Genomic DNA, 24,228 nt, shown 5'->3' on the forward strand with positions numbered 1-24,228 from the left:
TTTTAATTTCTTTCTCTCTTTTTTGAACCCATCCTTCAAATGATCAGTGACAACACATGTCCTTAACCATGGATTTCCTTGTGTTTGGCTGCTCTTACAAAGGGGGGAGGAGAGGAGGAATAATCAGATTAACACACCCAGACCCCCGGCAGGATGTTCTGAGAAATAAAAAGAGGGAGAGAAGGAAGAATTCACACATAAAAATAGAAGCCCACGTAGATTGGCCATATATGGAGTACCGGAGACTTCAGAGGGATACCCTCTTCGGACCACCCCTTTGGCGGAGGAAATCGCTGCTGCAGGAGGCCCCCTTCCCCCCCCCCCCCAGGCGGTTCACCCGCAGCCGCGCTCAGCCCCCGGCCCCGGCCCCGGCCCACCGCCGCTGCACCGCGCCCCGCACCGCACCGCGCCCCGCCGCGCCGCGCCGAGGGAGGCTGCGGAGCGGCGGGTGCGGAGAAACGGCGGGGCCGCCTCGCCGGCGGTGCGCGGTGCGCGGCGCGGTGCAGCGGCGGCGGCGATGACTCAAGCCCGCCCGGCCCGCTCTCCCCCCCCATCCTGCTCCCGCCCCCCCCCCCCTCCCGCCGGGGAGGGCTATTAAAAGCTGCTGACGTAGGAGCGGACGGCCATCTTTGATGAGGGCACGGCTCCCGGTCCATTGAAGAAGGAGACCCGGGGAGGTCAGCAGCGGCTGTCCTTGCCTCCCAGCTGCGGCACCGACCCACCGACCCCGCAGCCGCGGCCCGGCGTAGCGCTCCAGAAGCCGAGGTAAGGGTGGGAGACCACCGGTGGGGACCGGCTTGTCAGGGGGGAGGGGGCGGTATTAACGAAAAGGAAATGAAAAAAAGGCTATATTTAAAGAGGGACCTGCTCGGCTTTTTGTCTCCAGCCTCTGGGCTGCTACGGGGACGGAAGAAGGCAGGGAGAGGGGTGTAATTTCGCCGCCAGCCTCATCGCCGCCTGGAGCCAGGGGAGGGAGCCGGGCTCTGCTCCTCCGCCGTAGCGGGCTCGCTTGCGGGTGGCAGGAGGCCGGCGGAGAAGGGAAGCCCGGCGGAGGTCGGAGGAGCAGGAGAACGAGCGCCGTTCCCCCCGTCCCCGGAGCGGGAAGAAGGGTCTGCGGGCGCTCTGCCCTGCTCGGCCGGACCGGGCTGCTGCCGCCCGGGGCACTGCAGAGCTTGCACCGCGCCGGGCTGCGGCGGCGCTTCAGCACCGCGGACAGAGGCGGCGGTGCGGGGAGGTGCGGGAGGGTGTGTGAAAGTCAGCACCGCGGACAGCGGCCGGGTGGCTCCGCTCCGCGGTCAGCGCCCGGCGTTTCAGCACGGTGGACCGACAAGGCTGGAGGGGTTCAGCACCGCGGAGAGCGCCGCCGTGTCCCCTGCGCGGCCGCGGATGCCGGCGCGGCGCCCTCCCGCCGGCAGCGCGCAAGGCTGGCCGCGCCGCGGAGGCGGGAGTGCTGCAGCGCCCTGCGGCTCCGCGCCTCCCCCCGGGTTGCCCTCCCCGGCGAGCCCCCGCCATGCCGCACGGGGAAGAGCCTTCCCCCATTGGAAAGCGGCGGTGCTGGCTCGTTCCAGGACAGGACCGCAGGCGGAAACAGTTGTGGGGGTCCCCTCGGCAGCTCAGAATGCGAAGAGGGAGAAATTAAAGAAGAAGAAGAAAAAAAAGGCAAATAGCTTCAGTTCCTAAAATTAATCGGCGCTTAGCACTTCGGCCTCTGTCCCTGCCCTTCCGCGGGTGGAGAGGTATTTGCGTAAGGGAAACGGGGGGTTACGTAACTCCCAGCCCGCGGGGTCCCTCCGGGGCCGGGTATTGCCCGCGGGGACCAGCAGCAGCCCCCCGGGGCTTCCCCGCGCCCGCGGAGGCTCCGCGCTCCTGGCCCTCGGTGTCCCCCTCTTCGCGCCGCGCAGCGCCGCTGCCCCTCCGGCGTCTCGGGCGGAGCATGCCGCGGGCTCCGGTGCCTCTGTGCGCCCGGGGACTGGGGGGGTCCCCAAGCCGTGAGATGGGGGGGGGGGAGGGCTGAGCTCTGTCCCGTCCCCTGTCCCCCCCCGCCCTCCGCGGCCGCGCTGCGGAGCAGTGCGGAGCCTGCCGCCTTATGTAACGCGCCTCCCGGGCTGCCCCGTCACGGCCGGGCTGGTGCGGGGGGCGGCGGTGGAACCGCACCGCACGCCTGGCCCCGGGTCCCCCCGTCCCCGGCGGTCCTCCACCCTCCTCGTCCTTTCCGCTCCCCGGCCCCCCAATCTCCCCAAACCCCTTGGTGTGGCTCATTGCTGGCGAAGTTGGTAACTTCGCTGCTTTCTGCGGGGCAAATAAACAAGGGGGGAAGGGGGGGATCGGGCTGCGCGTGCAGACACTGCGCTGCGTAGCTGCGTCAAACCACGGCCGCGGGATCTGCCAGATTTACGTGCTTGGCTTGAATAATTGCTGCTGGTTTCGTTCCCAGCTGAAAAGGGGGGGGGGGGGAAGGGGGGGCTGGTCTGCAGTGCAGCCCGGGGGTGGCGGAGCAGCCCCACAACCCATACCTGGCTGCTGCCAGCCCTGGCCACAGCATCCGCAAGGACATGCCTATCCCGCACCCCCCACCCCGTCCTAGCTCTAGGCATGGAACAACACTCCCATTGACCGTGGCAACACAAGGATGGTATGGGGCAGCCATCCCTGTGGGTGACAAGGGAAGGGATGGGACCATCTGGGAGATGAGTGCCCTGTGGGGTACAGCTGGGGAAGTGACTCTCTCCTGGCGCCCCGTCTCCCTGCACATCCCTGCATCATGGGCAAAGATGCCAGTCTAGGAAAAAGCAGCAGTGGTTTTCCGTTGCTTCTGCGTAGTGCAGAAGGGGTCAGCCAGGAGGTGACCACTGAAGAGTTTGATACCTAGGATGAGTGCCAAAAAGACAACAGAGGTGACCAAACCGAAGGTGCAAGCAGGCCTGATTTGCAAAAGCGAGCTTGAGGCTGCTTCTGAAGTCAATAGGAGCTGTGGAAACTCAGCATGTTACGAAACAAAATGCAGTTAAATAGCAACCCCCAAATAAATACAGCTTAACTTTCTTTCTACAACTAATGAGAAAATTAGAGTGGCATTTCCAAGAGCACTCAGGACCAGGCCCTGTGTTCACTGAACTCATGAGGGCAGTGAAAGAAAGAACAGCAGAATCCAGCCAGTATCGAACCCTCAAAATACATCTAATGAGACACAGCTCCAATTTGCAGATTTATTGCACTGGAGGTGGGAGCTGCTTTTCAGGTCAATGGAAAGCTTTTAATTTGTCTCCGTAGGCTTTAGGTATGGCAACAAACAGCAAAATTGAAGTACTAAGGCAAATAAAGCATGCTCTCTACCTAATGCTTGCACTGCTTTAACTGAGCAAGGTAACGACAAAATCCTGTCAGTATGAACACCTTCGGCAATTTTTATGCCTATGTGTCACGAGGCTACAGCTTCTGCTTATGTAGCAACCCTTGGGGAAAAATGGAAAGTATATGGCACAGTGTAGGGCTCACTTTTTGTTAATGATTTCTTCTCTCAGGAATGTAGGGAAGCCTAGGAAGAGAAGAAACTTGTTTACCTTTGCCTTGGCTTGTCACACAACTACTCTTTCTGGTACCTTTTCCCGAATCTCTGCCATAACTCTTTATAATATAAGCACAGTACTTTCATCTGTACATTTTTATACACACACACACACACACTCATTTCAGAGATTTCTAGCATTATAAGCTAGGTAATCCCACAACAAAAGTAGACTGCCTTTGCAGCCCTCATTGGGAAAACTGCATATTTCTACCTGTGAAGTTTCATCCACCACTACCAACACAGTCACCTTTGGGCTGGATGAGTGCCAGGCAATCTGTAACAATAGACTTGTTCAAGTGTTTTAGAGCATGTAACAGAGAGAAGAATAATGCGTTGCTTGAGAGCTGCAGCAGGATGCAGATCTGAGGCAGATCACGATTACCTCTAGGAAGCTGGACTTTGGAGCAGGCACCAGGGCTCACATATCTACTCTTGGGCGTGCTGGATATAGTTTGTCAAGGCCATCAGTTGTCAAAGAATAGTTTATTTCTTTTTCGCTCACTATTTTTGAGCCTTAAATGAGATCTTTGCCCTTAGCTTCAATAAACTCTGGCTTTCCTCCCTACTGACCTTGCAGGTTTAGCTTGCTGCATTGTATTGCAACAAGCACTTCTCCAAAACACACGTTATATTCTTAGTTCTTGTCTATCACCCCTTTATTACTCCCTCCACAAACACTTAGCTACATACTCCCACCAGCAAAATCTGCCTCTCATCAGATGAGTTTTCAATATGCTGTCCCACATCCCACTGAATTTTCTAGGACTTTCCTTTCCACCAAGCACAAAGACAAGTCAACTTCACAGGCTCAAAATTGTTTTTTCCTGCTTTATGATGGCCCTATGGCTGATGTTGCAAGACTCAAAAGTGGACTTGAATGGCCTAGAGGAAGCGTTTGAACCACTTGCTCTGTTATTTTAGAAGGAAATTTAGCTTTACCTTTACATCTGTCATTGTGTTCACTTGCTATTTCCTCATCACTTACCTCATCTTCATTCTCACCTACAATCCTCTTTTGACTACTGTTAAAGAGCACTGTGATGAAAGAAACACAAACTCGGGTAAAGAATTAGGACCCTGATGTGAAGGGAGGTGAGCGTGGACTTCTGATTTTGATTATTCCAAGGATTCTAATACTTCCACTTGTGAGGTAGACTTTGCATGAAGCTCTGAATAAGCTTACCAGTCAGGCTGTGTGCTGCTAGAGATGAGTGGAGGGTATGGAAAGCTTTCTACTCCCAGCAATGGGTGCATATTGATCAGCCCTGCAGTCCAAGAGGAAACCCTACACATCATTTTGTGGGACTTGTAACAAAGAGAACATTTAGCAGTTTAGGTTTTTCAAAGGGAAACAAGTGTTGCATACATGTCCCCTCTGAAATATGTAATTCTAAAGAGAATTCAATCATTGCATTATAACCTCTTTTTATTAATAATGAGAGATATGGTATCTTATCTTACCCACTGGAGAAAGCTGAATTCTAATAAAAGCACAGGGAGGAGAGGAAGCAAATACTAAGTAATTAATCATTGCTGTTCCTGGCCTTTGAAAGCTGAAAGATAATGCCGATGAATCTGTGTTGTCTGGCTATTTAAAAGAAAAAGATTTTTTTAGTTGTTTTTTTTTTTTTTCTTTTAGAGCTAACAATGCTCTGTTGCGCTTTTAAATGGGATTTAACTTATTATTGGGCCACACTGTCAATTGGTGTGGATTAGCATAACTGAGTGCTGTGCTACACTACAGGCTGATGAGCTCTCGAGCTGGGGCTCACCATTCGTGTTTTAAAACAGAAATAGGTATACTTGCTGAAGGAGCAGGTTTTTCTATAAACAGAAGTAACTTGAAATGCCATCCCCCCAAACCCTATTTTTTATCAGCCTGGTTTCATTGTCACAGATTCTCACAGACAAAGTTCACACAGTTAGTCTGCCTCAGAAATGGTGACAGTAAGCAACGATGAAGCAGCGGAGAAGGGCTACTGTATGTTACAGCTGTATTTCACGTTGGGTTCTGCTGCACTCTGCTGGTACATAACACCAGCATAACTTTTTATATGGTGTAAAACCCAGGACACAGATGAGTTTTTCCTAGAAGCACATCTGTGTGCAGAAAAATTCAGAACTGCATAAATGGATGTAGAACAAAATGAAACCTGCACTTCCAGGTGCAGTTTGATTTCACAGACTGCACTTCCTAGCAGTAGCCATTCATTTTTTTTCCAAACTGGGAAGCAGTGGGAAGTTTTCCTGCATTCCAGTAAATACACAGGAAAATTATGCTTCTTTCACCAAGTTTTTTAAGGCAATATTTTCAGTATTTGACTACTCAGACTTATTACTGGTGGAGTAGAAGTATAAAAGAACAAAGGCAAAGTCAAGTCTCACTGTACACATTTCTAAAACAGAAAGATGGGAACCGTTCTTATACATTTTTACTGTAATTATAGTTTTCCTTGTGCTTTTAATATGACAAAGTTATTGTGCCAGAGTTTACTGATAGAATCCATGAGCAAAATGATAGTTATCATAGCCTGTGTCAGTGCCAACAACTAAAATTTATATCCTAGACATTACAAAAGGATGCTTCATGTAGGTGATTTTTGAAATTAATGCAAGATTTGCTATTTCTTACTCAAAACCTACCAATTAACAGGGACGTGCACATACAAAGGCACTGCAGAGTGCTTGGTGGGGCACATTTGTAATTTTATGTTGATCGTTTCCATCTCCCACATTTTCTCAGAAGCGTATCCTTACTAAAAATCCCAGGCAGCAAATCTCCAAAGGCTTTCACAGTCACTAGCCTGCCAAAGAGATTAGAAGACTAGTGTGGAGTGGGCTGAAAACTAAAGGCTCTGATCACATCATAGCTATGGTCTTTGTCATTGTGATGGGTTAACCCTGGCTGGATGCCAAGTGCCCACCAGAGCTGTTCTATCACTCCCCCTCCTTCTCAACTGGACAGGGGAGAGAAAATATAACAAAGAGCTTGTGGGTCGAGATAAGGATAGGAGAGATCACTCACCAATTACTGTCACGGGCAAAACAGACTCAGTTTGGGGAAAAATTAACTTGATTTATTACAAATCAACCGGAGTAGGGTAATGAGAAATAAAACCAAATCTCAGAACACCTTCCCTCCACCCCTCCCTTCTTCCCGGGCACAACTTCACTCCCGGATTCTCTACCACCCCCCCAGCGGCACAGGGGGACGGGGATGGGGTTTACGGTCAGTTCATCACACGTTATTTTCTGCCGCTTCATCCTCCTCAGGGGGAGGACTCATCACACTCTTCCCCTGCTCCAGCGTGGGGTCCCACCCACGGGAGACAGTCCTCCACGAACTTCTCCAACGTGGGTCCTTCCCACGGGCTGCAGTTCTTCACGAACTGCTCCAGCATGGGTCCTTTCCACGGTGTGCAGTCCTTCAGGCACAGACTGCTCCAGCGTGGGCCCCCCACGGGGTCACAAGTCCTGCCAGAAAACCTGCTCCGTGGGCTCCTCTCTCCACAGATCCGCAGGTCCTGCCAGGAGCCTGCTCCAGCGTGGGGTTCCCACGGGGTCACAGCCTCCTTTGGGAACCCACCTGCTCCGGCGTGGGGTCCTCCACGGGCTGCAGGTGGATATCTGCTCCACCGTGGACCTCCATGGACTGCAGGGGGACAGCCTGCCTCACCATGGTCTTCACCACGGGCTGCAGGGGAATCTCTGCTCCGGCGCCTGGAGCATCTCCTCCCCCTCCTTCTTCACTGACCTTGGTGTCCGCAGGGTTGTTTCTCTTACATGTTCTCACTCCTCTCTCCGGCTGCCGAATACCGCCGTCCCAACTTTTTTCCCTTCTTAAAAATGTTATCACAGAGGCGTTACCACTATCGCTGATTGGCTCGGCCTTGGCCGGCGGCGGGTCTGTCTTAGAGCCGGCTGGTATGGGCTCTGTCGAACACAGGGGAAGCTTCCAGCAGCTTCTTACAGAAGCCACCCCTGTAACCCCACCCGCTACCAAAACCTTGCCACACAAAACCAATACAGTCATGATGTATTTATTTATTATAATTACTCTCCACCCAAAGGAGAGTTCTGTTTCTGGGTTGCAATACAGTTGTACTGGAAGAAATAATTTATTTTTTCTTTCATATAAACCAGTTATTTGGAAGATGTGCCAACAGTTCCTTTGGTTCCTTCCCCTCCCCTGGAAATTATAGCTCACAGTGGGACTGTGCAGATGCCAGTTCATTGATCTGCCCTACAGAGGTAAATATATTTCCTCCAGCTACTCTAAAAAATGTCACGAAACAAAAGTATACTTCTTCAGAAGAGCTGATCTGTCAAAATAGCGTTACCATTCACTGATTTTTTCTTTTTTTTAACAGGAACAGAAGTCTTCCATGCATATTTAAGCATCTTTAAAAAGAAAAGGTACTAAAATTAGCTTTGCCATGCTTTAGTTGCAAATTAAAGTTTTCTTTCTCCCCTCTGCGTTAGCATTTTGTGGTTCAGTCTGGTCCTCATTCACATCCTTAGACACCTCACCATTTACCTCAAAAGGATTTAGACAAGCTTGCATTCCTGCAGGCATCAGGGAATTGCTCTTTGATTCAGCCCAGCGCTGCTCCTGCCTGGTATGCCTCTGCACAATGTGTGCACACATGGACACACACCTCTCCGAGCTCAGGGTTGCCTGTGCTGAACAGCGCTGACCCCAGAGGTGACTGACACTGTTAGGAGAGAAATTTCTGTTCTCTATTTAATAGGCACAGACATCTCTTAGGAATAATTTGTTCTTGCAGAAAACAGTAAGAAAGCTATTGCAATTTATTGGACTAGAGATGTTCAGTAACAGTCACTTTAGCTTCAGATATTGTGGTTTAGTGATTAAAGCACAGGGGCTGCACCCAGAATATTCAGGTGCAAGTATCACACACTAAATCAACGTAACCTTTGTCAAGTGCCTCAATTGCCTCTATCCACAGAAGAAAGAACTGAGATTAAAATAACTTTTAGTTTGCATTCCTCACCTTCAGATGGAGGACAAGTATCCCGTACCTTTGGAAAGATATTTTCATATATTTTAGGGCATAGCAGTCTCCACTGCTGGGGGTTGGTGACCTAAAAATTGATACCCTTACAATGCAACAACCTCCCAGTAGAGGTGATTGCCATTTACTTAGCGTTCAAGGGGGTGTTACACATGATTGTCCCCTTCAGGTTTGTAAAAGGCTTGGATGGAAGGTGCCGTATAAACCCAGATTATTAGTTTTATATTCACGATAGCAAGAGAAGAAAGGAAACTCAGACCAGAAGGTAGATGAAACATTCACACATTTGATGGTACTCTCGTGGCCAGGTATAACACAAGACAATGAGTTTGCCAGAGCCGTGCATTTTGCCAGATCTGCATTAAGCTGCAGGGGGAGAGCAGGACCGAGCCCTCTCTCTTCCACAGCACTGGTTCCAAACTGGTAACATACAGCTGAATGTACAACCCAGATGTGTTTTGTGAATGTTTGAGTATTTCAGCCAAACATTTGCTTTTCCGGAGAGTATTCACCTAAGTGACACTCAAGTTTGTGAAAAGCCCTCAAGAAACAAACAAAGGTATGTGAACCCAATTAAATTGGAATTCACTGCTGACTTCTAACAGCCGTTCTCCCCAGAGAAGCATTTGTTTTATTTGCTCAGCTGTATGGAGACATGTATTTGTTGCCTAGCCTGTTGAAGGATTTCCTACAGGTATTTTGCCATTAAAAACATGTTCTTGGGATATGGTATCGGGTTTTGCAATTCCTGAAAATATATTTCTTTTATTTTACCAACAAGAGGAGCAAGAGACAGGAAGGCCAACAGCAGCAAAGGGGTTTAAGATGATGCTTGATGAATTCATGAAGGGGATTATGAGACGTAGCTGTTGGTGGTCACAAGAGACTAGACTTGATAAGGCAGCAAGTTTCTTCAAGTCTGATTTTCCTAAGAGGTTTTTCTTATTTAAAAAAAAAGAAAAGAGAGGAGAAAAAAAAAAGGTCTGGATGGTGCTCTGCTGTGGTGAAGGCCTGTCAGTTTAGTTCATTTTAGAGATGAGCACGTCAAGAAAGAGACAGTGGAAAAAACCCTTGAGGCACCAGGAATGCACTAAGTATAATTGAAAATGCTCTAGACCACTTCTGTAATGCAACAGTAGGGCCATCTGCAGGCCTCAAATTTTCAATATTAGCAAGGCATTTTTAAATCATTGCATCATCTAGTTCCCTTTTTCTTAATTAACTGTTCTAAACAGTACAAAATAGCTGCTCCTGGAGCAACTTTTAGGCTCTGGAGATTGTTTTCTAAGCCTTGTAAACAAGAACTGGTGTACATTTCTAACAGATTGACAAATAAGAATGCAAGACAGCTGCAGACATCACAAAAAAGGTGTTAGCTACTGTAGTACCCCAATTCCCAGATTAGTGCCTTAGTAACTATGCTGCCTTTTTGTTACCTGGAGTTTGGGGTCTCTTCCCAGTCCCACCTCACCTTACCCAGCCTCAGCTTTCTGTTCTCTGCATATTCCCCATATGCTCTGGGGGAAACCACCCTCTCAAGAAAGGGAGATGCAAGGAAAGACTCCTTTCAGCCCCATTCAGGACAGGGGTCTTGGTGTGCTGGTATGGACAGAGAAGGCATTACATGCAGCAGGCCACCCAGAACACAAAGGGAAAAACAGGGAAAGAGCAGGAAGACAGGAACACAGTGCAGGTGGAGATGAAGAGCTCTTAGCTCCTGGCTACATAAGCACCCTCAGCTACAAGGACCCCAGTGCTTCCCGCTCCTTTGACTGGTTCATTGAGTAAGAGGCCAGAAGAGGTTACCCATCAACGAGCTGAACCCCCTATAAAACAGAACATCCCACTGGCTATAGGGCTGTAGAAGTATTAACTTCTTCTCCAGCAGTACAATTATGCAATCTTGATTTCAAAAATTGCCCGTGGTGGAGAATATTACAATATAGGGGTTTTAATTGAACAGTGAAATCCAATAAATTTTTTATTGTGGATGCAACCATTTATCTGCAAAGTTATTAAACTTCTATGTAGATTGATGAGCAGCTCTGCTGCTGCCCTACTGTGATTTTCCCATGGTTACTTCTATTCCTTTATGGAGTAACACTTGCTTTCCTTTTTAATGTTCATATTCTTGAGAGCTCCATTCTATCCCAATCAGGATCCCGTTATATTTCTGTTCCTTCCTTGCGCCCAGAAAGCCTTTTCTTCCACTTAGGACATTACTCACAAAGCTTTTAAAAGATTCCCCAGCCTGTCAGGTGAAGAGATAGGACACTCATCCAATGGCCGGACACACTCCGTGATGCTGGAGATTAGACCTTCAAGCACAGAATGTGAGACTCCAGAGCTGTTTACAGATTTCAGTTTCTTTACCTTCTTTTTGTGGTCTAGCCTGTCTTTGTGGTGACATTTCCAAGAAATGTGTTGTACCCTCAGTTGTTCTGCAAACAAAAAGCTCTTCCATTCATGCCTGCAGCCAGAATCTATTTTTCAAAACAATCTACTTCCTGTATAGAGTCAGAGACCCTTCAAAATTTAACCAGGCTTTCCACTATGGTCAAACACAGTAGGCCAAATCCTGGGCTTAGAAGAGTTACTTGTATCTTAACCAAACAATGATCCACTGTACCAATAAGGCTGAAGAAGGGGACCAGAGAATAAAAAAGAGAAGAAAATAACTAGGGGAATGAAAAAAAAAAACCAAACCAAAACCAAAAAAACCACAAAAAGAGACAAAAGCCAGGCAGACTAAAATAAGAGAAAGGACAGGGTAGACTTTTTGATTAATTCTCTTTCTTGATAGTCTTTCACTATCAGCACACCAATGACAATTACCTAGACTTAAAAAGCAAACTTCAGTACTCAAGTTTCTGGTAGGAGCATCTTAAAAGTGCCCTGAAGTGTTAGGTTATAACACATTCTCACTCCTGGTGTCCAGTCTGCATCCCTTTAGCAGACACAACCTTCTGTTCAATCTTTGCATTTTAAAATGTAGAGGGGGTGCAGAGGTGCGCCCTTACTCCTAATCTCATGAAGAGTTTGGATTAGTCTAACTTCTTGCACTAAGAGAAGAAAACCTGTAGCGGTTGTTGGGCATGAACCCTAAATGGACCCCAAGCTCACATTCTAGTGTTTGCCTTTACCTTCAACTTTTCTGCTGGCTACTTTCTTCAAGTGCCAATCTTTCTGGCACCAGATCTCTTAGCAAGAAAGCCAGCCCAGTGAGAAAGCAAAGCCACCTTAGCTGTTTAATAACCCCAAGTCTGACTGATTCTTGAATCAAGCTCTCTGCACTGCCAGCTGCAGGCAAAAATGGGGAGGGGAAAGACCTGGCTGCAGGGTGTCCTCCTCTTCCTCCTCTGTCCTGCTGCCAGACAAAGAGCAAACCCTAGGGAGGGAAGCAGAGGGGTGGCATTCACATGCAGGCCTACAACTTGGCATGACATCTAGGGGCAACACAGACACATCACAACATTATTTTGTGCAGACAATACATGTTCTTCATGTATTCAAGCTATGCTGCTCTTAAGGGATGCAGCAAGTTAATAGAAAAGGGGAAAATTATAAACCAGCCCGTGCTAGAAAAGGGGGAAATTAAGAACCAGCCAGAGTTTAGCCACAATGAAGTCTTACAGATGCATATAAAGACACCAGGACACCAGGATGGTGGTATTTGTGAGAACTATTCCACTGTAGTTAGTGTTTCAGAGACAAATAGCTGAGCAAAATGTTAACGACTGCTATCTACTCGCTGTGGTATTTGAGACGCGCACTTGCTCTGCAGCACTTACATTGAAAATAAAAACAAACCACTGCTTGTGATATCACAAGGTAGAGACCAGGCTTTTTTCTTTTGGCTAGAAAGTCTAAAAAAAGGCACTCTTTTCAAGTGTGTTAGAAATAGAAGCCCATTTTAGAAAAGACATGAAGTTATCAGTGCAAATTAATAGCACCAGATGGGGGGTTAAATTACTGCCTTACAGCTGAAGACATGAGACAGAATGAAAGTGGTAGACTATAAAAAGGGTATCACCAGAAGTGATGAGATCCCACTGCGAGGTGGGATTTGTGAACACCGTGTTTGTGCTTGTAAGCAGTTGCTCAGATGAATGGTTTTATGGCCCAGAACGAGGGAGAGAAAGGAAAGAAGTCACAGTGATTTTAAAGATCTTGTCTCATAGTTTACTGCTTTGCTCAGGACAAGCTGTCCAGCAGCATAAGCTACAATTAAATATCATAGAGCTTTGTCTCCTAGGCTGGCACACAGCCACCAGGACAGGGGAGCTCACCAGAGCAGTCAAATAAATGTGGCTGTGTATTGGGTTTGCGTGGTAAGGTTTTGGTAGTGTGGAGGCTACAGGGGTGGCTTCTGTGAGAAGCTGCTAGAAGCTTCCCCTATGTCCGACAGCCAATGCCAGCCGGCTCCAAGATGGACCCGTCGCTGGCCAAGGCTGAGCCAATCAGCGACAGTGGTAGCACCTCTGGGATAACAGATTTAAGAAGGGGGAGAAAAAAAAAACCCTGTGCAACTGCAGCCAGAGAGAGGAGTGAGAACATGTGAGAGGAACAACTCTGCAGACACCCACGTCAGTGAAGAAGGAGGGGGAGGAGGTGTTCCAGGCGCCGGAGCAGAGATTTCCCTGCAGCCCATGGGGTAGACCATGGTGAGGCAGGCTGTCCCCCTGCAGCCCATGGAGGTCCACGGTGGAGCAGATATCCACCTGCAGCCTGGGGAGGACCCCATGCTGGGACAGGCGGATGCCCGAAGGAGGCTGTGACCCCATGGGAAGCCCGTGCTGGAGCAGGCTCCTGGCAGGACCTGTGGCCCCGTGGAGAGAGGAGCCCATGTTGGAGCAGTCTGTGCCTGAAGGACTGCAGCCCATGGAAGGGACCCACGCTGGAGCAGTTCAAGAAGAACTGCAGCCCATGGGAAGGACTCACTTTGGAGAAGTTCCTGGAGGACTGTCTCCTGTGAGAGGCACCCCACACTGGAGCAGGGGAAGAGTGTGAGGAGTCCTCCCTCTGAGAAGGAAGGAGCAGCAGAAACAATGTGTGATGAACTGACAACAACCCCCATTCCCTGTCCCCCTGCGCCACTGGTGGGGAGGAGGTAGAGAATTTGGGAGTGAAGTTGAGCCCAGGAAGAAGGGAGGGGTGGGCAGAAGGTGTTTTAAGATTTAGGTTTTTATTTCTCATTACCCTACTCTGATTTGATTGGTAATAAATTAAACTAATTTCCCCAAGTCGGGTCTGTTTTCCTTGTGAGGGTAATCGGTGAGTGATCTCTCCCTGTCCTTGTCTTGACCCACAAGCCTTACATTATATTTTCTCTTCCCTGTCCAGTTGAGGAGGGGAGCGATAGAACAGCTTTGGTGGGCACCTGGTGTCCAGCCAGGGTCAACCCACAACAGGCTGTGGAGCCAGGACAGCACTAACTGGGTCAGCTTCCAGAGCAACAGGGAGCTTTGTCAGAAAAATTCTAGGTTTAAGGGTGTTGTTACTGAAAAACAGCAGTTCTTACATTAAGAAAGCAATTCTTTAATATAGGTATTTCTCAAAACATTTCAGTTATGTTTCACTTGGGTAGGAAGAATGTTTCTTTCCATCTCATTCCCACTTTCACTGGGTAAAGAGAAAGTAGAAAACCACTTTTGCTGATTATGAATAGGGCAAGGAAAAAAATGAAGAAGGATTATAGAAAAATGTTCAAATAGCAAGTCCTCAGCAAAAATGGGACAACCCAAAAAACCAAAGAAGAACAATTTTGCAAAGTCTTTTAGACCAGCAGTTGGACTAAGCATGTCCTGATGCACAAAGGCCTATAGGTATGTGCCAGACACACTTGTGTAGGCTGTTGGCAACAGGATGGCTAAGAACCTGCCGTGGGCAGGTCCTACCAGCCAGAGAGAGCCCTTCTCTAGCTGACACCCCGTGCCAGTAATAAGACATCCTACAGATCTGAAATAACCAGAACAATAGATACAAGAAAAGGAAGTTGTTTCAGGGGCAGGATGCTTCCCATTTCAACTGAGTATTTAGTCCCAGATGCTTAGCTGGGGTGAATCAGTACAGCACCATTGTAATCAGAAGAGCAAACCTGATCGGCACCATGTGGAGATCCTAACAACAACTGACTTAAAAACACACTTTAAGAGGAAGAGGAAGGTCTTTTTGGCAGTAATTAAGCACTTTTTAACTCTCTGGACACAGTAACAAAGGACCCTATTCAAAAAGCAAACATCTTAAGTGCAAATGCTTTAATAATGCATAGCTGCATTATGCAGAAGACAAGCTGTGGAGCTGCTCCTCCTTTCTGAGGGAAGTAAGTGCAGCATGCAATTGGAGCACACAGCGCAAGATGGAGGCTCAGGAAGCATTGAACGTCACTCCTCACATGCCCTAAGAAAACAGGGGCTGCACTTGAGGTCTTCTGCACGCCACAAAGAACCAACAGCACAATCCCTGCCTAAATCTCAGAGTTAATAATAATTTAATTCACTGACTGAGAAACTAGGCAGAAAGTTACATATATACAAGCATACAGTGGTTTATAGAAGGCAGGAACATAGCCTATTCTATAAAACCCTTAATCAGTTGAGCGTAATAGGAATTTTGCTATGAATCATCATATGCCGGCATTGGTGAGGCTGCACCTTGAGTACTGTGTTCAGTTTTGGGCCCCTCACTACAGGAAAGACATTGAGGTGCTGGAGCGTGTCCAGAGAAGGGCAACCAAGTTGGTGAGGGGCCTGGAGCACAAGTCTTGTGAGGAGCGGCTCAGGGAGCTGGGGCTGTTTAGTTTAGAGAAGAGGAGGCTGAGGGGAGACCTTATCGCTCTCTACAACTACCTGAAAGGGGGTTGTAGTGAGGTGGGTGCTGGTCTCTTCTGTCAGGTGGCTGGAGATAGGATGAGAGGAAAGGGCCGCAATTTGTGGCAAGGGAGGTTTAGGTTGGATATTAGGAAAAATTTCTTTACTGAGAGGGTTGTCAGGTATTGGAACAGGCTGCTCAGGGAGGTGGTTGAGTCACCATCCCTGGAGGTATTAAAAAAGCACATAGACAAGGCACTTTCAGGACATGGTTTAGTGGGCGTGGTTGATGGTTGGACTCGATGATCTTGAAGGTCTTTCCAACCTAAATGATTCTATGATTCTATGATTCTATGTCTAAAGGAGAACTTGCTCAGGTCCTCTCTCCAGCATGGCAGAGCAGAACTGACTCACCTCTACTGAATCTGTTCTCTAAGTCCAAAGCAGGGGCAAGGCTGAGAAAAGTGGCTCATCATCACCTCAATAATCATATGGCTGAGATACTCTCAAGGTATGACTCAGCTGAAGAAGCAAGAGAACAATTTGCAGCAAATCAATTATATAGTGAAATCCCCATAATTTTTCTGTATTTTGGGAATGCTCACCACAAATTTTGATTTTTCTTGACTTCCTCTTCATCTGAAATGATTTGATGGGTCTTTTCTCAGAAAATAATTTCTAGATCTTCAGACTGCTCATTGCACACATTTGTAGCTCCACCTGTGCTGCCTTCCTTCCATTTTGTACAGAGGGCTTTCTGCTCCCCTAGTGAGTGTGCAAGGGCCACAGATGTAGGAAGAGTGAAAAGCTTGTGTTTCAAATCCAGAATTTGCTCTCTATGAATATACTTAATTAAACATTTCAAAAAGTGATGTTTCGGCAAGCATTAGTTCCAGTAATTTTGCCCACAAGATTTTTGATAGGAATCTTAACAGAAGCATGTGAAATAATATTGTTTTGAGGCACCAGGAGGATGCTATTAAAAATGCAGGATTGCAGCTGGGTATATGTTGGTCACATTTCCTCAACTGAGCTATCATGTTCACCTCTGCAGAAATAGCAACTGTCACTAGCAACAGTCACAAGAGATGCAGCCTGCAGAGAATCACACTGAGCAAAGAAGAATATGTAGGACAGTGATTTAGCTTGTCTGGATTATAATGTTCCTCATAGATGCTTTAACATTGTTAAAAGGCCTCCTAAAGGAAGATGACAGGCTATTCAGGTCTGCCATGAGTAAAATAGAGGAACAAATAGCAATTGCGGGAAGGCTAATATAGTATGATACAGCTACATGAAAAATTCTAAGCAAGTTGCTGGGAATGCTGGAACAAGAACATTCAGCCTGAATTTTAGAAAATCCCTTTCTGTGCTGCCATATGTTGTAATATGGGAAAGAACCACAAAACTGGCTTTGAACCAGTGAGGTGTAAAAAGTTTTTGTTGCCTGGGTGACAGTCTCATTTTCACAGACTCCTGGCCCAGTAGTCACTCTGAGAGGGGACATAGCAAACAAGATGCATGAGATCAATAAGTGTCCATCTCAAGCCAGGGGTGGATTACTTTGAGCTGAGATAGAGACATGTGATTCACTATTTAAAATTTCTTAACAGAACTGCCAGGACCTGTCTCTCTTCAAAGGAAGAGAAGACGTATGCATGAGGACTTGTAAGGGTCAGCAGCAATCTGGCATTCTTTGAGCAAATTATACACGCCGCAGGACTGCCAAATACAGATGGACCAAAGGGAAATGTCCAGATGTAACTGCAGATGTCATAGGGAATTAAGCCATTCACTTGTGCTTGTGATTCAAGAAGTTCCATTTCTAGGTCAGACGACAGCTTAGTTGGCCATTACTGCAAACATCTCTGTCTTTTCTTGAAGTTTTCTGCCTAGAACTCATAAAAAGGCAAAGGACAAGTACCATTTTTATGGGAAGCACATTGTAAAACCACGTGAAGAATTAACTTTATAGAGGTTAACAATGAACTAAGGAAGTAAGTTGTTAAAGGATGAGGTTCTCTAGTAGTCAATAGAAAAGATAAACTGAAGAAAAGAGTTGCAACTATTTGTTGTCACTGTGAAAACCAATATTGCCAGTTTTGTGGATGTAAAAATGTAAATATTTGTTCAAGTAGATACAATTACTATTGTTTGTGATGAATTAGATTTTTGAGTAAAATATCAGTAAAGTTTATTCCTCTATGCTGCTGTTGCGTCCTGTTAAATGATATCCTGGTACAGGTGTTAACTATGGGTCACTGAGAGAGAAATTGTTTGCTTAATAAATCAGACCAGCAAAGAATATAGAAACACTGTTTAATCAATGCTGTTGAAAATAATGTATTTCAGAATTCAACCACCTCACTCTGTATGAATGTCTCCATTTCTGCTTAAACTACTTAGTATTTCTCACATGAGGACATTTCAATTATATGGTAAAATGTGAAAGCTCAGAATGTGAAATACTGGGGGAAATTCAGTATTTTAAATAAGAAATGTTATCCATTTTCTACCTATTTCAATACCAAAGAGAAGAGTACTTCCCTCCAGAAGTAACATAACCTATTGCATTTATTTTAGTTAGTAGCTTGTTAACTAAGTATGGGTACAGAATGTGTGATAAGGTAGTCGGATCCCTGGGCAGTGAAAATGGACCTTTGATTTGCTAGTCGAAAGAAAAGGAATCATTTTTGTCAAAGCTTTGAAAAGGATAAGAGTCATTTTTAGAAAGAAATACTTGCACTTTTTTCATTTTCTGCAAAGCTTCCATTTATGTGAGAATTGAAGAGTTTTAATCTTCTTAGTAAGCTTTTAGATCATTATTTGATTAGTTTATAAAATCACTATATTGCACATTTCTAATGAAATGGCAAACTTTTTTCTGTTTCTTTGCTTACTTGTGTCTATCTATGTATCTGGCATGAGTCTAGTTCAACTCCTGCCAGAGTCTATACTGATGAATGACATTTGTACTGTTGTTTAGTCCAAAACCCCCTAACCCATTTAGACTGATTATAGATTTCAGAGCCAAGAAATACTGATATACAATCAGAATTGGAGAGAGAAGGGGACAAAGTTTTTTTGCTTGTGCTTTGGAGATGTTAAAAAAGCTTTTCTAGCCTCATAACTTTGGCGACAGAAATGTAATGAAAGTGGGAAATGTTTACATCTCATTTTTGGATGAGGTGAAGCAAATGAAGACTGATTGGGCTTTCCATGGCTGAGCCATTTCTGGAGACGATGCATCAGATGTCTGGGATAATATGGAAGCTGTGGTTGGCAGTCTCTAATGCAGGTTCCTGTTTCTTCTGGAAATAGCATTAGGCATGAAATGTATGGCCTTGAAACATATTGCCTGGAATAGCAATTGCTGTGCCATGTTTCAGAAAGAAGCATCCTTTTAAAAAAAAAACAAATAGCTGGAGAAATCATATTTTAATACTGGTGTCCTACTGAATTCTGTACTTATATCACAGCATACATTTGTAATTGATCCCTTATGGTGCCTTCTGGGCACCTGCTCAAGTCTTAGGCTCTCATGGGACAAAATCACCCACCACAACAGCTGGAAAAGCTTAACGCAGTTCTCCTTTCCCTGGCTTTCCACACGCTCCGTGCCTCTTCTGCTTGTGGGCATTGGGGTGTCTTAAAAGAAAACAAGCTGATAGGCACTGCTATTCCTTAGTGGCCCTGGATGGGGCCACCAAGGGTCTAAGGCTACATATCAGTCAAGGAAGATTGTCAAGGCACTTGCTGGGAGGTGATTTAGGGGACACGTGAAAGGCTCATATTTTGTGATCTCCTGCCTGGTTTTTGAATTGATCATGTTTAGAGAGTGCCCTTACCCTGGGAGTGGATAACTACTGAGGGCCAGAGGACAGGTATCCACGTTCATGCCTGGGTCTCTGCGAGCAGTTCTTCATGCCGTGAACTTCTGGTGATTTGCCCACAGATGTGCCCTTTAGTGTGTGACTGATACTGCTCCTCAGTGGTTACGGTCTTTATGTCTGGAAGAGCTAAGGCAGTAAATCCTAGTGGTCAAACCTCTGCTCTAAGGTAGGGGGAAAGGGACAGTATACTTAACAATTCATTGCTTTTCCTTTTAAATGGGTATAAGTAACACAACACTGGTTTTGGATTTTGTTCTGGATTTGGCAACTTCTTGGGCAGGGACCCCTAAGGGCTCCATTAACAATTTCATGTGCTGACTCAGGAGGCAGACTGTTTTGACAGGCCATCTTCACCTCTTACCATTACTACATCTGCTAACCAAGGGCAAGTGTTAATCAGCAGGGAATGAAGGAGCCTTCTCAGCAGCCCAAACGTGGCACATGCCTTACCTAGTCAAGCTTCACTGGCTCAATGACATTAATTTGCTCCTGACCTAATGCTCCCAGCGCTGCAGTTCAATGTGTTTATTAATTCTAGGACCGAGCTTTCATATGAATTTTATTGTTGCACTGAGACACAATGAGGTGAAGATATGTGGCTTCTCTTCTGTTCTCCATATCTGTGTCATAAAACATACCATTTGCTGCGCCTGTATTATTTGTGAGCTTGTATTAGTACTTAGCTTAAGGCCTATTGAAATGTCCTGGAAATACAATAGCCTCATTAAGCTTTGGGCTAGACTTTTTAATTCTTGTTCCTGTTTTAAGTCAGAGGAGGTTTGAAGCAGCAAGGCTTGCCAAAGAACCAGATTCCTATGTCATGAAAAGTTTCACTAACCTGGCTCAGACACATAAAATAACTGGGAGAAATTTCCTAGCGGATGATCACTCCTGACATTAATCAACTTCTAACTGAGGACTGATGGGTTGGTCTATTGTTTTCCATCTCAGGGAATTTTATACACTCCTCAGAAGAAGATGGCACATTATTATGGAGACAGGTGACTGGGCTGAGTGGACTCATATTGTGATGCAGCATAGGAAGTGCCACGTTTCAGTAGCAGAGAACTTTCTTTTACCAAAGAGGGATATTACTTGATATTGATAAGCAGGGGAAACCTCTGCTTTCAAAGAACAATTATTAGATACAAATAAATATTGATTTTCATTATGAATAAATATCTATAGTTAGACAAGGTAGTCAATATGAGCTACTATGACATCAGCCTTATGAGCTAAAATTTGCTACCACTGCGTTCATAAGGAAGTCTTCATTGCTTCAGTGGAAGTGAGATGAACTCCTCTGAGAAAAATTATGCAGGATTTTCTTTCTCACCTTAGCCTGACAGGGAGGAGGATGTTTATAGTGTTTTATTAAAGAGAGTGACCTGTTCCAGGCTCTTAGGCCAAGTCCTCAGAAGAGTCAGATTTTAAATCCTTCCCCCAATGAACCCAGCAATAGTTTAGTTCACCCAGCCCAAGGCACTTCACTGCTTTCCAGCAGTGAAGAAAAAGAGGCATGCAGGGCCCTTCCTCACAAGCTAGCGTTTTTTTCTTAAATACAGAATTAATCTAAAATTAATATTCCACATTCGCCAGTTTCAGCCACAGCTACAGTTATTTCCATATGCCAGGACAAAGTTTTAAATCATGGCCTGCATTTTTGGGTTGCCTGAAATACCCACTGAAGCTAAGTTTGCTTCACAGACTGCTGCCAGCTGTCTACTGGGCATTGGTGATGGTTTATGTTCATCCAGGGCCTGTCTGAAATTTCAGACAGCGATTACCCTCAATGTCTAATGAAACGTGAGGAAGTAATTAGTCTTTTTTGTGACTCTGCTATCCTGCGTTACTTAACCTGGATTCAGGGCAGCCTCCTGGTGAGGAACGGGGAATGTAGGGAAAAGGGAACAAAATAAAGAATTTGTCAGCTTGTCCTTGTGCCTCCCCTCACCTGGGGTTCGAACAAAAGCAGGACAGAGCACAAAGCCTCGCTGACAGCTGCACGGCTTCCTCCCGAGGGGAAGGAGGCTGCAGAACAAGACCCCTCTCCTTGCCCACAGCCTGCTACACCTTCTGCCCCAGGGACATACGCTCCGGTCTGGTTCCTGCAGGGCTCCAGCACCGCATCCTGCAGCAAATAGCTGCAGTAAATCCCCCAGGCAGAGGGCTTCATTGCATCAAATATTGAAATGGACACTGCAGCATGCCCTCCCTGCTTTAGTCCTACCCGAATTTAACACCAGGGAACGTCCTTCTCAGCCTCTCCCCTGCAACCTTGGAAACAGCACTTGCAGCAGAGTCACTCACTGCAGAGGCTGCAGTGCCCTCAGGTTTGCAGGAACCAGGGGATGCTGCTGAGGGCAAGGAGGCGGTACCCTGGAAAAGAAGGATTTGTGGGTCCGGCTGGGAGTGGTGGGAGAGGGGGAAAGGCATCCCACTGCTGATGGGGCTGCTCTGGAGCAGAAGAGCCCAGTGAGGACAGGCAGGTGCTGCAGAAAACATGAAGGCTCATGATGGGTTTGCAATACATCCCTCTAAGGAGGAGGGCGCTCCTTTTTCTCTGGCAGCCACCCCGGTCCAAAGTGTAATAAACCCCCAAAATGGATTATTTTTCTTTAAAAATAGAGCATGCCCCTCCCACAAGCTCCTTAAATAAATCTCTTGCCCCTATTCTCTTTAGCTCAAGGTCACCTGGAAGTGCAGCTTTTCACTAGCGCGTCGGTATTTCACCACACGAGAGAGGAGACCAGAGAGCCTGAGGGCTGTGACCACAGACATGCTTGCTCTCTTTGCCCATCCCAGGTCGTTTCTGGGCTAAGCCTGGGGCATTTCAGACAACAGTTTGGCTGTCAGTCACAGGGCTCCGTGCTTACAGGGGCTGAAATACAGTTACAAAGCTCTTAAGCCATTAACTGATTTAAGTGACATAAATATTCCTTTTTCTCCTCAACAATGGCTTTTTTTTTTCATTTGCTTGAACAAGGGGCTTTTAGTCTACCAGATGGGTCCAGGCTATATGTCCTTGAGATGTGCTCTTTAGATGCATTGTCAAAGCTTAAGAGGGTAACTTCATTTCAATCTGTGGTGTTCAGTTTACCCTTGGGTTAAGTGTCAAGGCAGCAGCTGCACTACAAGAGCTCTTACACTGCATGGATTTTCTCCTGTACGTGTCATTGGGGTTTCATGAAGGAAGGAGTCATCTCCCTCTTTTTTTTCACTTACTGAGAAATAAGTGTCAGCACCGTGAAAGCAGTTCAGTCTGAAATATCTGAACTGGGCAATATTGCTTACGGAAAACAAATTCTATATCAGACATAGATTTGTTCCCACATTATTCTTAGGTCAAGAATGAAGACTTGCTGGTTCTTCATCCAGGAATTCAGATTACATAAAATACACAAGAAAACAATGATTGCTTTAGATTTAAATTGGATTACATTCAAATGAAGTTCATGCCCCATCCTGCTGTCTTTACTTACAGTAGTATTTATAAATAAAGAATAAAGCATGTCAATATTCTTGATTGGAACTTATTTTACTAATAAATGACTTCATTAGCAAGTATTGTTCTTGTCTTCAAAATATTCCCGTTTCTAAAAATCCTCAAACATACATTTGCAGGAGGGATAGAAGTAAAGGGAGAGCTCTCCAAACTAAAACCAGCTGAAAAAATAAAGGGGCTTTGGCTGATATTGAAAGACAAGAGCGTTTCTACCAAAACCTGAAAAGATAGCTCCTTATTGGTGGGTCTTGGAGGAGAGACACATTTACTGTTTCCTGAACAGCTCCAGCAAAACCCTTGGCTGCACCATCTGCTTGAGACAGCTAGCCTTGAACACTGACCGCTTGGCCACTTAAAAGTGTAAAACCATCTTGTGGGGTAGAGTTTCCTTATTTTACAATGCCTGATCTCACAGGCTTCACAGTGTACCAACTCCTAACTCCCCATTTGGGGACATCACCAGAAGCCACCTACCACTGCTGAACATGCCTTTGGGGAGGACATCTGCTCCCATCCCTGTTATTCAGGCATTTCTTCTGTATCACAGACCATGCTGGGCCAGATGTGCTTAGTGTTATGAGTTGTACACCCCCAGCTCGGTCTTATCATGGGCTTTGCCCCGTGGTCCTTGTCATATTGCAGCTTTGTAAGCAACGGTGCCTCTTGCTCCCAGTCTGCTGGGGGCTGAGTCTGGGTGAGTCATCTCTGTGATGCTCTGGAGGCAGCACTGCTGATGATAGTCACTCGTTCTTGGGACAAGCTGTGATTTCATATAGAGGTCTGGAAAAGCAGACTGTCTCAGCTGAAATGCAGAATTTCTCTGGATTTATGCTCAGGTGAATGAATGCAGATGTGCCTAAATAAATGAGAGTCTTATGAAGGTAGACGTTGGAAGGCAAATCCTGTTTTTCTGATGTAAAACAAATGCCATTTTAATGTTCAGAAGAATCAGATTGGTTGTCACTATTCACCCACTGCAAGGAATATTTTATTCCTTCATTTTGGCATGGCTCTTTATAAAGCCTCTGATCTTAAAGGCCCAAAGTCACCCCATATAGGTCCCAGTGATGGCAGAAAAAGGTTTAGGGATTTAAATGAAAAAAGAATTAGAGCTTTCATTGTCAGGCAGCAAGGCAAAATCCCTCTGCCCTCAGCTGTGTAGCACATACTCCGCTCCCCAGCTTGAAATCTGGAGCTGTAGGATATTGACAGTGAGACTGTGGGAATATTCAAGCACAGTTCTGGGGAAATCCTCTATTTGCTGAATTCTGCGACTTGTTCGTGACCAGACTGTGATTGCTCTCAAATTATTAATTTTTTTTAAAGCTATTAATTTTTTTTGCTGAGTTTATTCTTGCCATTTCTGTTGGTAGTATGTGAATTGCTCTCGTCCCAGCTCACTGCTGCGGTTCATCGT

The 24,228-nt window shown here is 46.2% G+C and overlaps 1 protein-coding gene across 2 annotated transcripts in view; it reads left to right on the forward strand.

Moving 5' to 3' along the window:
* Nucleotides 1-607: 607 nt before the first annotated feature.
* SNAP25 (synaptosome associated protein 25) overlaps nucleotides 608-24,228 on the forward strand; it is a 67,913-nt gene continuing 44,292 nt past the window's right edge. The window contains exon 1 of one of the 2 annotated variants that reach the window (XM_052784084.1): nucleotides 608-765. The gene's annotated coding sequence lies outside the window, so the exon portion shown is untranslated. The remainder of the gene's footprint in view (nucleotides 766-24,228) is intronic. The other variant, XM_052784083.1, reaches the window with a different exon arrangement.

Source organism: Harpia harpyja, chromosome 4 (assembly GCF_026419915.1).
Source record: "Harpia harpyja isolate bHarHar1 chromosome 4, bHarHar1 primary haplotype, whole genome shotgun sequence".
Classification (NCBI taxonomy): Eukaryota; Metazoa; Chordata; class Aves; order Accipitriformes; family Accipitridae; genus Harpia; species Harpia harpyja.